Below are 14338 nucleotides of genomic sequence, written 5' to 3'. Positions count from 1 at the left end.
GTTCGATGGAGTTGGGCAGTGATACGATGGCAGTCTGAGGACACTGTGGCCAAGTTTTTTTGCCAGTTCATCTACAACAAATATAGTTATAGGTGGTTTATTCTGTGCCACGAGATCCATGAATTCACTCCTCCTATACTCATGTGGCACGGGAAAGTTTCTTTTTCTTTTTTCTTTTTATTGTAGGCAGTCGATAATATCTGTTTTCTGAAACTTACTGTAGGTGCCTCATCAAGGATAGTCGAATACAAGGCGTTGTCCATAACTATTACTGAAGGTTTACTCAAATTTTTGATGGCTCATTGGTATACAGAACTACAGAACGATTCACAGATACTGTGTACGCCTTTAGCTGAGAAGAATCTCCACTGCATTTCAATACATCGTTCAACAAGTAAAACCAAGGAATAATTTATTATACAAATTCTCAGCTTTTACATTCATGGATGTAGAAGTCGCAGTCCAGAACCGCGCGACTGCTACGGTCGCAGGTTCGAATCCTGCCTCTGGCATGGATGTGTGTGATGTCCTTAGGTTAGTTAGGTTTAAGTAGTTCTAAGTTCTAGGGGACTGATGACCACAGATGTTAAGTCCCATAGTGTTCAGAGCCATTTGAACCATTTTTGATGTAGAAGTAAACAGTTCATTACATTAATAAAAGTATTGTAATAATTAAAGTGAGAACTACACTGGTAGACCTGCCTAGTATAGTGCAGGACCCCCGGGAGCACGCAGTAGTGCTGCAACACATGGCATGGACTCGATTAATGTCTGAAGTAGTGCTGGATGAAACTGACACAATGAATCCTGCAGTGCTGTCCATAAGTCCGTAAGAGTACGAGGGGGTGGAGATCTCTTCTGAACAGCACGTTACAACGCATCCCAGATATACTCAATAATGTTCGTGTCTAGGGAGTTTGGTGGTGAGAGGAAGTGTTCAAACTCAGAAGAATGTTCCTAGAGCCACTCTGTAGAAATTCTGGACGTGTGCGGTGTCGCATTGTCCTTCTGGAATTGTCCAAGTCGGTCGGAATGCACAATGGGTATGAAAAAATGCAGGTAATCAGACAGGATGCCTAAGTACGTGTCACCTGTCAGAGTCGTATTTAGACGTGTCCCATATCACTCCAACTGCACACGACCCACACTACTACAGAGCCTCTACCAGCTTGAACAGTGCACTGTTAACATACAGGGTGCTTGGATTCATGAGGTTGTCTCCATACCCGCACACGTCCATCCGCTCGATACAATTTGAAACGAGACTCGTCCGACGAGGCAACGTGTATCCAGTCATCAACAGTCCAACGTCGGTATCGACGGGCCCAGGCAAGGCGTAAAGCTTTGTGTCGTGCAGTCATCAAGGATAGACGAGTCGGCCTTCGGTTCCGAAAGCCCATATCGATGATGTTTCGTTGAATGATTCGCACGCTGACACTTGTTGATGGTCCAGCATTGAAATCTGCAGCAATCTGCGGAAGGGCTGCACTTCTGTAATGTTGAATGATTCTCTTCAGTCGTCGTTGGTCCCGTTCTTGTAGTATCTTTTTGCGGTCGCAGCGATGTCGGAGATCGGAGATTTGATGTTTTACCGGATTCCTGATTTTCACGGTACACTCGTGACATGGTCGTACGGGAAATTCCCCACTGCATCGCTACCTTGGAGATGCTGTGTTCAAATGGTTCAAATGGCTCTGAGAACTATGGGACTTAACATCTGAGGTCATTAGTCCCTTAGAATTTAGAACTACTTAAACATAACTAAGCTAAGGACTGAACACATCCATGCCCGAGGCAGGATTCGAACCTGCGACCGTAGCGGTCTCGCGGGTTCCAGACTGAAGCGCCTAGAACCGCTCGGTCACAAGGGCCGGCACGCTGTGTTCCATCGCTCGTGCGCCGACTATAACGCCACGTTCAGAGTCACTTAAATCTTGAAAACCTGCCATTGTAGCAGCAGTCTTCTTTTATATAGGCGTTGCCGACCGCAGCACCGTTTTCTGCCCGCTTACAAATTTCTGAATACGCATACCTACACCAGTGTAATAAGTTTGTGGCCACATTACTATAGAACATAGTTTTCTTAGAGAAATGTTTACGAAGGACTCGTAAGCGATCTCCTACGTGCACGAATTACATTTCCTTGGGGTTCATCCAACAAATCTCACTTTGATGTCAATGTTCCACACAGTCAAACTTATGTAGTCAAATAGCTACTTGGAATCACTCCCTAAAACTTCAGGGTTGTAACTGATTCCAGTTGTTGATTACTGATCACATAATCATACGATATCGGATCCTTCGGCCTATATACCTGCATTGAATTACATTTGTTCTTGAACCAGGAGCGGATCTTCTGGAAGATTTTGCATTTCGCACCAAACCTCTAAGGATTTCAAGTCCCTGCAAAGAATGCGTCTTCTGCGAAAGCCCACATTTGGTCATTTATCTATAGAGTGAACTACAGTGGTCCTACCACTGTACACTGAGGGACGTTAGACGCAACATTCGCTGTGACGGAAATCTAATCTCTGCCCGTCCTCTTTCCTGCACTTTCCTTGTCTCCACCTGATCAATAACGGCCAAACATACGAGGATCTAGAGATTATGACTAAGGTGTATTTATGGAGACGAGCGAACATTCACTGAATTGAATGGTTCAAATGGCTCTGAGCACTATGGGACTTAACATCTGTGGTCATCAGTCCCCTAGAACTTAGAACTACTTAAACCTAACTAACCTAAGGACATCACACACATCCATGCCCGAGGCAGGATTCGAACCTGCGACCGTAGCAGTCGCGCGGTTCCGGACTGAGCGCCTTAACCGCTAGACCACCGCGGCCGGCCGAACATTCACTGAAGCAAGTTATGATTGTGCTGCTGAAACTTCATCTTACGAGTGGCTTAAAAAAGTAACTAACACATTATTATGGTAGACCAAATAACTATTAATGAATGCTGCACTAGCTTTCAATGTAAAACGGATACCTGACACTGTTTTTCAATATAGTCACAAAGTATCTTTAAACAACAGTCGGAACGTTTTACCAGTCGTTTAGTTCCTCGACGGTAGAGATCAGTCTCTTAGTAATGTTACCGTTCGAGAAACGCTGAGTGAACATACTCATCGTTGGAAAATCTCTTTCCTCCAGAAGTTCTTTCAACTCACCCGAAAGATGGCGCAACATCTGGAACTTCCCGATTAGTATCACCCACGACTGTGCGATCTTGGCCAAATTGTTGGTACCATTTCGCAACAGTCGACGCGACACTGAATTTAGCCCGAACACCGCTAAAATTCCACGGTGAATCTGCCTGCAATTTAGACATTTTGCCCCCAACAATCGTACTGTCCCGAGTACTTCAACTTTGGGTACGTTTCCAGTTGCCACGACATTCCAACCGCACTCTGTAATGCACCTGTTAAGCGTATCGCAAGAAAGCAGGAACACGTACTCTGCGCCATTCTTATCGCGCAATGGTCTTCACATGGGACGACATCTCAACTTACACTCTGAAGTTCACACGTAACAATCATTTACAATGACCTCTCGCACATAATTAAAATCTCATTCATCAATTGCAATTAAACTCAAAATAAAAAACACGACTGTAGTTTTCAGGCGCTCCTTCTTTACAAAATGAGAACCACAGGGTGGTTCAAAGTCGAGGCGCGTTCAGAGGCATAAAACTGAGGGAGGGCGTCGATAAACGCCCGCGCATACAGATGAGCTTGCGCTTCAGGAAGTTTTGCTTCTAGCGAACACCTTCTGCTCTCCTACATGCCACGTACGTGCTTCTGCCAGAAGTTATTTCAAGATTTCATACCTAACATTAGACACAACATGCGTCCGTATCAACTTCTTGTCTAGTACTGTAATTATCATTAGCTCGTCCTACAAAAAATTTTGATTTGTCTGATTACGATACAAAGGCTATCATTGAAAGTGACAAGTGCAGAGAGCCCATAAAGTTCCTAACCATTTTTGGGACAACGCTAATTTTTGTTTCTTTATTAGAGGTGGGTGGGTTGGCTGACTTGGGGGAGGGGACCAAACAGCGAGGCCATCGGTCCCTTCGGATTAGGGAAAGGTGGGGGAGGAAGTCGGCTGTGCCCTTTCAAAGGAACCATCCCAGCATTTGCCTGAAGCGATTTAGGGAAATCACGGAAAGCCTAAATCAGGATGGCCGGACACGGGTCTGAACTGTCGTCCACCCGAATGCGAGTCCGGTGGGCTAACCACTACGCCATCTTGCTCGGTTTATTGGAGATGTTGAGCAGAGAACAACGAATTAGCATCATAAGTTGGAGACTTGATGAACAGCTCTTTGCTGAGGTTTAAGAATGGTTTCGTTGAGGTTACCGTACAGACACTCCAATGCGAACAACCATTAGTGGTTTGGTGAGCAAGTTCCAGAGAATTGGGTTTTTTTATGACGACACACTTTCCGAGCGGCCTCCGACTTCGCAGGAAACTGTGAAGACCACCCGACAGGCTAGCGAGCAGCGTTCAAACCGTTAACACGACGTCTCAACTGGGAACACGGCATCTCAGAGTCCAACTTTGTGGCTAACCTTGCGATTCGTATTGAAGAAAAAGGCGTATAACATTCAGGTGTTCCGTCATCATGTAGCTAAGGACTACATGACACGCATGGCCATGTGTCACGACTTAATTAAGGCAGCATTTGTTGTCACGAGTCCTGTTCAGTGAGAAGACTACCTTTCACTTTCACACCTATGGCCTCCTCAATCGCCACAACAGAACAAGCACACATCGATATGGAATTGAAACATAACACTCCAGACGTCAAATTGTGGCTGTGACTCACCCAACAGAGCATTTACAGTCCGCTCTTTTTTGATGAAGCAACAATTACGCCAACGTCGTACCTGGACATGCTTGAACAATTTCTGCAGCCCGATTGTTTGCCGACAACATTCTAAATTCGTCGGTGTTTCAACAAGACGGTGGCCCACGTCACTTCGCGCACGTTGTGTGTTATTACCTCAATGAGACGTACCCAGGACGGTGGATTGGACGAGGCTTCCAACGGTTCTGGGTAGCACGCCCTTGGACTTCCTTGTATGGGGTCGAACCATGAGTAAAGTGTACAAGATGAAGACTAGGGATCTGCGTCACCTGCGTGAATGCATTTCGGCAGCAGTGCGTAGAATTATACCAGCAATGTTGCAGCGTGTGTGTAGGTGCTCGATTGTGGATGGCAACCATATTTAATAACAATGGTTCAAATGGCTCTAAGCACTATGGGACTTAACGTCTGAGGTCATCTGTCCCCTAGACGTAAAACTACTTAAACCTAATCGCCCGAGGCAGGGTTCGAACCTGCCTCCGTAGCAGCAACGCGGTTACGGACTGAAGCGCCTAGAACCTCTCGGCCACCGCGGCCGGCTAATAGCAATGATTTCATTGAATTACTATGTGTTCTTCCATGTTATATCCGTATTTTTTAATATTGTTAACATGTCATTTGAAATAAAGTGCTTTTTCCCGAAAACCTGGAAACTTCTCGGGCACACTGTACATTTCTAAAACGTTACTCCTAAGGGGTAGGAACAAAGAAAATTTGTTTATGCACTTTTATATTCATTGACCTTGGTATGCCTTTTACAAAACCCGTGAGTAATACACAATTAGATAAAAAAGGAACGGTGAACGAGTAAAAATGAATGTATCACAAAAAGAAACGGTCCAAAGTGAACTAGTTCCCAATAATGAATGGGATTGACCATCTTCAGTCTGGACTCCTGTTCGGCTTCATTGCTGGCCTTTAACACTGCAATATCAGGAAGGATAGCAAATAATGAAACTGCAGCCATTGCATGTATAGAGTATATACATGATTAAAATTTTAATTCCAAAGTTTAGTGCTCAGAGCTACTTTCCCTGGCAGCAACAATGGCTCTCATTCGTCTAGGCATCGAGTCAAAAAATGCTTCAAATGGCTCTGAGCACTATGGGACTTAACATCTGGGGTCATCAGTCCCCTAGAACTTAGAACTACTTAAACCTAACTTAACCTAAGGACATCACACACATCCAAGCCCGAGGCAGGATTCGAACCTGCGGCCGTAGAAGCAGCGCGGATCCGGACTGTAGCGCCTAGAACCGCTCGGCCACAACGGCCGGCCATCGAATCAAACTGAGCTTGAATGAGAGATACGGGTATGTCATTCTATGCTTCTTTAGCTCTGTGTCATAGTTCATCAATCATAATGGCTGGTGAGTGATGGCGGGCCACTGCCTCAACAACTAATTGCTTGATGTTTTCAATCACTGAGAGATCTTGAGAACGTGCCTGCAAGGGCAAAGCTCTCTGTATCGAGAAAAAGTCTGGATAGACGGGCAACATGCCTTCTGGTGTTGGGATGTTGTGGAAAAATAACATCACTGAGGGCTAGAAAATAGACGATGGTCACCAGCCTTACCACATCACAAATGTAGTGCAGTGTCCAAACTTTTAGCTATTCGAACCAGAGGTGTTGTGGACCTGTATGATGATGACGAATGCAGTTTGACAACGTTCCTTCTCCTTGAAACTTCCACATCCATCGCAGAACCAGGACTTTTTTCGGAAAGAGCACGTAGTGCTACTCCCGTTTCCGAGTGCTGTCATTTGGTGCTCCACTGTTGCGTATCTCTGTGCTGTTGCTTCAAGGAACACTGCCATGCTGACAGTCCGTAGCGCCTCAGATATCGTCGGAAGCGTACCTTCTGACTCACGGAACATGACCTGGTGTACGATCCTGCATGGCCGAGTGGACAACTTGTTAGTCCTTTCGGATGGTACTGGCATGCGTTCATTGAGAACCTGCCTGACGTTGAGTATGGGCTTCCTGAAGCGATCGATCCACTATTCACATGACAACCGTGTGATCCTCCCCAAAACAAAACAGCGGTATCGCTGAACGATGAACCGCAGTTTCAGCAGGCCACAATCCTGGAACAATCCAATTCCGACGCTTGTTGGTAACGTTTGTCCCAATTGCACGAGGCATAACACTAGCTTATTACAACAAACAATACTCAAATAGGTGTTTTGTACGAAAAACTCGCTACGTAATCTTTCTTTAGAACTCTGTGGACTGTTCCTTCAGTCGACCTCGTTGATCAAGTTATAGAGAATTTTCTTTCGCCGGTCCTCACCGAGGCACATGAAAAAAGTTATGTAAGTATTCTGCAGTGAATAAGATTATTCACCTAGTGGCGCGGCCGGCCGAAGTGGCCGTGAGGTTAAAGGCGCTGCAGTCTGGAACCGCAAGACCGCTACGGTCGCAGGTTCGAATCCTGCCTCGGGCATGGATGTTTGTGATGTCCTTAGGTTAGTTAGGTTTAACTAGTTCTAAGTTCTAGGGGACTAATGACCTCAGCAGTTGAGTCCCATAGTGCTCAGAGCCATTTGAACCATTTGAACCTAGTGGCGCTGTGGCGCTGCATCCGGTGTGTAGGCTGCGGATGAGTCCGTTCTGTGGCGGCTCGTGGAAGTCACTGGCCTGCTGGTAAGGAATTGCGGTTACCTGACGGAATTATTCTATTGGGAAATCAAGAGATGTACCTGCTTTTCGAGCTTCAGCACTCGATTTTGCACCCTCTGTGGGTGATCGCTAAGTATGTCGGTCACATTTTCCCGGACCACTTTTTTTTTTTTTAGTCATGACCATTTTTGTGACTGGTTTGATGCGGCGCGCCACGAATTCCTCTCCTCTGACAGTTTTTTCATCTCAGAATGGCATTTGTAGCCTACGTCCTCAATTATTTGCTCGGTGTATTCCAATCTTTGTCTTCCCTACAGTTTTTACCCGTACAGTTCCCTCTAGTGTGAGGGAGGTTTTTAACTGATTTCTTAACACTATGCCGTCCGGCGACATCACAGTGATGTCGTGCGCGAAATAGCGGTCAACGGCCGGCGACACCACAGTGGAGTCGTCTGCATAGTATCGCGCAGTGGTCGGCGACAGCACTTTAGTATCTTTTGCATTCTGTTAGTCTTTTGTTTAGGTAACAATAAGTTACACTCGTCAACAAGTATTTTGTTTTTATAAGTACTTGTGCCCTTTCAACATGGTGGACGAAAGAGACAATTGGATTGTTTACGATGAATGCACGGACGTCTAGTCTGACGTTCCGGATGATTTGGACGATTAGGAAGACATTGGATACAAAAAAATGAAAGTGAAGCATAATTGTAGGAACATAGTGAAATACATTCAAGAAGAATTCGGCGAACGCTACGGTTACCAACTGATTCGGCTGAATCAGACGAAGAAGACAGTGCACAGTGGTCAGACTTTGATTTACCGAGGACCAATAATAAATTTGAAAGATCCACAGAGCATCGAGGATATCGTAGAATTATATATTGGGAACGATCTATTTGAATATATTAGCAACGAAACCAACAAGTACTACAGTCAAAACTGCAACAGAAGGAAACTGAATTTAAAAAATGTCGAATTTGTCGATGTTACGGGACCCGAACTTAGAAAATGGTTTGGGCTTGCTATCCTTATGGGAATTGTAAAAAAAATGGATCGATGATTATTGGTCAACGAATCCGTTGATAGACCACAGATATTTCGCAAAACGATGTCCCACAACCGATTCAGACAAATATTATCAAATTTACATTTTTCCGACGGCAACAATAAACCGGATAATGGCGACCGTCTTGTCAAAGTGTAATTCGTAATTTGATTATTTTTCCAAAAAGTTTAAATAAACGTTTAATGTAAGACAAAACATCTCAATTGATGAAGGAATGACACGGTGGCGTGGACGGTTAAATTTTAAAGTTCACAATCCGTCGAAAATTACGAAATACGACATACTCATTCGGATGCTGTGTGATTCAAGTACGGGATATATTTCCTCATTCAAGATATATTCCGGCGCTAGACAGCCTTTGGCAAAAACAGTGATGGAGCTATTGACACCTCCTGATGGAAAATGGCATCACCTCTGCATGAATAATTATTATAACACTGTAGAACTTGCAGAGAAGTTACTTGAAAAGAAAATCCGAGTTTGTGGAACAATACGGCAAAATAAAGAATTTCCGGAAAATTAAAGCGCGCAAAAGTCAATGTGTTTGAAGCTTGTCATCAACGGAAAGGTGACGAGCGGCCGGCCACAAGCCAAGTAATCCGACTTAGCGCTGCCGGCGCCAAGCGAATAAGTTTGCACGAGACGTGCGGACGGCAAAGTGTTAACCGCTGTCCTATCATCCTGTTCCTTCTTCTTGTCAGAGTTTTCCATATATTTATTTCCTCACCTATTCTGCGGAGAACCTCCTCATTCCTTACCTTATCAGTCCATTTAACAACAGCTGCGTACATTCAAACTGAGCGTAGTATCGTCTTGCACAGAACAACTACCGTGTCCTGTGGGAGTGTGGACATCTTGTTTAGCAGTGTATATAGCTGCTACAGCCTCCCCACTGCTTTCTCCCTCATCTCTTCGACGTGTTGGCGCCATGCAAGATGCCTATTGAGAGTAACACCGATTCCCAATGCACAGTTCCACCCTGCATGTCTGTCTGCAACACGTCCACGGGGACTGGCCAACTCTCCACGGCAAGTGCCCGACGCTTCGTTTCGCTAAGGACCAACCTCCACTTTGCTGCTCGTGACATCAGGTCTACTTTCTAGAGGACTTCTCAACTGCTGACATCATCTGGAAGCGTAAGCGTTCAAGTAGATTCCTGGTTTTTGCATTCCGCACCAGCGTTCACTCGCGGTCTATGCGATTCTTCACCGCATCACATATAAGACAGTCAGGATGGATCTGCCGTGACCATTGCCCGTCGCATTGCTCCTGCCGCAACTGCTGCCATGACGAAGATTAGTAGCCGGCCGCGGTGGTCTAGCGGTTCTAGGCGCTCAGTCAGGAACCGCGCGACTGCTACGGTCGCAGGTTCGAATCCTGCCTCGGGCATGGATGTGTGTGATGTCCTTAGGTTAGGTTAGGTTTAAGTAGTTCTAAGTTCTAGGGGACTTATGACCACAGATGTTGAGTCCCATAGTGCTCAGAGCCATTTGAACCATTTTTGAAGATTAGTAAGACCTGATTGGCCGGAAATGTTCTCAAACGATGGAGATCCAAAATTTGTTATGAGCCAACAAATAGCTAACTAATCCGATCAGTTTTCTAAAGAGTTACTATTTCCAAGTATTTTTGGTTCCCCTTTTTACAAGCGGAGGATGCTTTTACAGTGGCAGGAATTAAATGGAATGTGCAAGATGAAAACGCTTCGAAAGCTGAAACAAATTAAAACGCCTAATGATCAATACATAAAAAAGAAGAGGTTATATGTAGGTACAACAAAATGAGGAGGTAGGTCTTGGCAATAAACAGGAATACTGACACCTGTCTGTCGTTCGAAAATCTAAGGGGCAACGTATCATCAAAGAGTAAGTTACCGTCAACCACTGGTGTAATGAGAAAGACGTACGATCTTATTTCCAAAACCATTGTTACCACTTGTAGTCCTTACTAGGACAGCCCTGAGAAGCAACGGCGAGGGTTATCTGTACTGTAAATTGGTTTGTGGCAAGGAAGTGGGGGAGGGTAGTGTCACCTCTAAGATCAGTCATGCGCGACATGGCACAATAACAGTATATGACCATCAGCTTAATAACGTGTTGCTTCATCTCGGAAAGCAATAAAGCAGCGTTTCTGGAAGGCATGGATTCGACAAGTCCTTGTTACGTTTCCGGAATTATGCGTCACCAGATGTCTACTAATGGGTCACACAGATCCCATAAGTTACGGGACGGTGGTTTGTGGGTGCAGAGATCGCAGGCCATAGCATCCCCCACATGTGTTCCATAGCGTTCAGGTCAGGCAGACTTGGTGGCCAAGATATAACGTGAGTTCTTTATCATGCTCCTCAAACCACTGAGGCACGATTCTGATCTTGTGAAACGGGCAGTTATCCAGCTGAAAGATGCCATAGCCCTCGGAGAAGACATCGAGCAAGAAGGGATAGTAGTGGTCAGCAACAATGATCACGTAATCCACAGCTGTTACGGTGTTTACCGTCGTTCCCATGGAAACTCACGTAGCATAATACCGCCCCCACTGGCCTGCATCCGTCGTGCAATGTATGTTTCAAGCAGCCGTTCACCTAGATGACGGCGTGTCTGGCCACCACTATCGAACCAACGTAACAAGGAATGTGATACATCGGACGAGGTGACCCTTTTCCGTTGATCCATGGTCCTGTCTCGATGATGCGGTGACGACACTTATCGCAATTGACGATACCACTAGGGCAACATGGAAAGCATAGGGATCGTCTGTTACGGATCTCCATGTTCGACAATGTCTACCGAACGATCCAGAACACTTGTGCCTCCGCCAACACTTTCGTCATACCTGCCACAGACCGCAGTCTGTCCTTCGCAAAGCGGGCAGTCTTCCGACCTCCATATTCTGTGACGAGACGTGGAGACCCAGCACTTTGTCGCCTACTCTTGGATTCACCGTCCTTCAAACACTTGTCATAAATGCTCAAGACACCACGATGCTAAAGCCGGCCGTTGTGACCGAGCGGTTCTAGGCGCTTCAGTCCGGAACGGCGGTGCTGCTACGGTCGCAGGTTTGAATCCTGCCTCGGGCATGGATGTGTGTGATGTCGTTAGGTTAGTTAGGTTTAAGTAGTTCTAAGTGTAGGGGACTGATGACCTCAGATGTTAAGTCCCATAGTGCTTAGAGCCATTGGACCAATTGAACACCACGACGCGAACAGCCGGTCACATTCACTGATTCCAAGATGTTACTTTCCAGGCGCCAGGCCATAACAATCTGCCCTTTTTCGAAGTCGGTAATGTCACTGAATTTCCCCTTTTACAGTTTTTATCGTCGCTAGAAAATCTGAAAAGAGAAATGGAGAGGCTCAATCAATATATAGTGGGAATCAGTGAAGTGAAACGGAAAGAAGACACGGATTTCTAGTTAGATGTGTGTAGGGTAATATCAACAGCAGCAGGAAATGATACAATAGGAATAGGACTCGTTATCAACAGGAAGTTAGGGCAGAGTGTGTCACTCTGAACAGTTCAGTGATAGGATTGTTCTCATCAGAATCGACAGCAAACCTATACCAACAACGATAGTTCAGGTACGCATGCCGATGTCGCAAGATGAAGATGAAGATATACAAAAATGTATGAGGATACTCAACGGGTAATCCATTACGTAAAGGGAGATGAGAATCTAATAGTCAAGGGGGACTGGAATGCGGTTGAAGGCGAAGAAGTAGAATAATGGGTTACAGGAGAGTCTGGTCTTAATACTAAGAATAAGAGAGGAGGAAGACTAACTGAGTTCTGCAATAAATTTCAGCTAATAACAGCGAATACTCTGTTTAAGAATAATAAGAGGAGGAGGTATACCTGGAAAAGACCGGGAGATACAGGAAGACTTCAGATTACTTCATGGCCAGACATAGATTCCGAAATCAGATACAGGATTGTAAGGCGTACGCAGGAGCAGATATAGACTCAGATCACAATTTAGTGGTGATGGAGAATAGGCTGAAGTTCAAGATACTTGTCAGGAAGAATCAAGTGGGATATGGAAGTACTAAGGAATAAGGAGGTACGCTTGCAGTTCTCTGAAGATATAGATATTGCGATAAAGAATAGTTCAGTAGGCAGTTCGGTTGAAGAGAAATGGTCATTTACAAAAAGGGTAATCATAGGAGTTGGAAAAAAAACTTAGGTACAAAGAAGGCAACTGTGAAGAAACCATTGGCAACAGAAGAAATACTTCAGTTCATCGATGAAAGAAGGAATTAAAAAAAATGTTCAGGGAAATTCAAGAACAGAGATATACAAGTCGTTGATGACTGAAATAAGTAGGAAGCTAACACGAAATGGCTGCATGAGAAATATGAGGATACCGTAAAAGAAATGACTGTCGGAAGCACTGGCTCAACATAGAGAAAACTCAAAGCAAGGGCGATAACACCAAGTGTGCTAAATGCAGAGGACAGAGACGATAGGTGGAAACTCTATATGCAAGGACACTTTGAGAGGGAAGATCTACCTGATGCGATAGAAAAAGAAACAGCAGTTGATAGGGAAGACAGGCAATCCAGTACTAAAATCAGAATTCAAAAGAGCTTTGGAAAACTTAAGATCAAATAAGGCGGAAGGGATGGATAACATACCATCAGAATTTCTAAAATCATTGGGGAAGTGGCAAGAAAACAACTATTCACGTTGGTGTGAAGAATGTTTGAGACTGGCGATATGCTATCTGACATCCGGAAAAGTATCCACACAATTTCGAAGATTGCAAGAGCTGACAAGTGTGGGAATTATCCCACAGTCAGCTTAACAGCTCATGCATCCATGTTACTGACAAGAACGGAAAAAATGAGGATGTGTTAGATGACGACCAGTTTAGGAAAGGTAAAGGCAGCAGAGGCAGTTCTGAAGTTGCAGCTGATAACGGAAGAAAGGCTAAAGAAAAATCCAGAGACGTTCATAGGATTGCCGACCTGGAAAAATCGTTCCACAATGTCAAATGGTGCATGTTGTTCGAAATTATAGGGAAAGTGCGGGTAAGTAATAGGGAGAGACAGGTAATATACGACGTTTATAAGGGCCAAGACGGAATAATAAGTGTGGGAGACCTAGAACGAAGTGCTCGGATTAAAAAGAGTGTGAGACAGGGATGTAGTCTTTCGCCTCTATTGTTCAATATATACATCGAAGGAGCATTGATGGAAATAACAGAAAGCCTCAAGAGTGGAATTAAAATTCAAGGCGAAAGGATATCAACGATAAGATTCGCTGACGACATTGCTACCCTCTGTGAAAGTGAAGAAGAATTGCATGATCTGCCGAATGAAACGAACAGTGCAGAATATGGATTGAGAGGGAATCGAAGAAAGACTAAAGTAATGAGAAGTAGCAGAAATGAGATCAGCGAGAAACTTAGTATCAGGATGGGTGATCACGAGGTAGATAAAGAAAACGAGTTCTGCTACCTAGACAGCAAAATAACCCCTGAGGAGGGAGAAAGGAGGACATAAAAAACAGACTAGCACTGGTAGAAAGGGCGTTACTGGCCAAGAGAAGTCTACTTGTATAAAACATAGGCCTTAATTTGAGGAAGAAATTTCTGAAAATGTACGTTTTGAGCACTGCATTGCATGGTAGTGGAATATGGACTGTGGTATAACAAGAACAGAAAAGAATCGAAGCATTTGAGATGTGTTGCTACAGACAAAAATTAGGTGGACTGAAAAGGTAAGAATGAGGAGGTTCAACGCAGACTCGGAGGGAAAAGGAATATATGGA

The sequence above is a fragment of the Schistocerca piceifrons genome, chromosome 7, assembly GCF_021461385.2.
Source record: "Schistocerca piceifrons isolate TAMUIC-IGC-003096 chromosome 7, iqSchPice1.1, whole genome shotgun sequence".
Classification (NCBI taxonomy): domain Eukaryota; kingdom Metazoa; phylum Arthropoda; class Insecta; order Orthoptera; family Acrididae; genus Schistocerca; species Schistocerca piceifrons.
Note: the sequence above shows the minus strand (reverse complement) of the source record.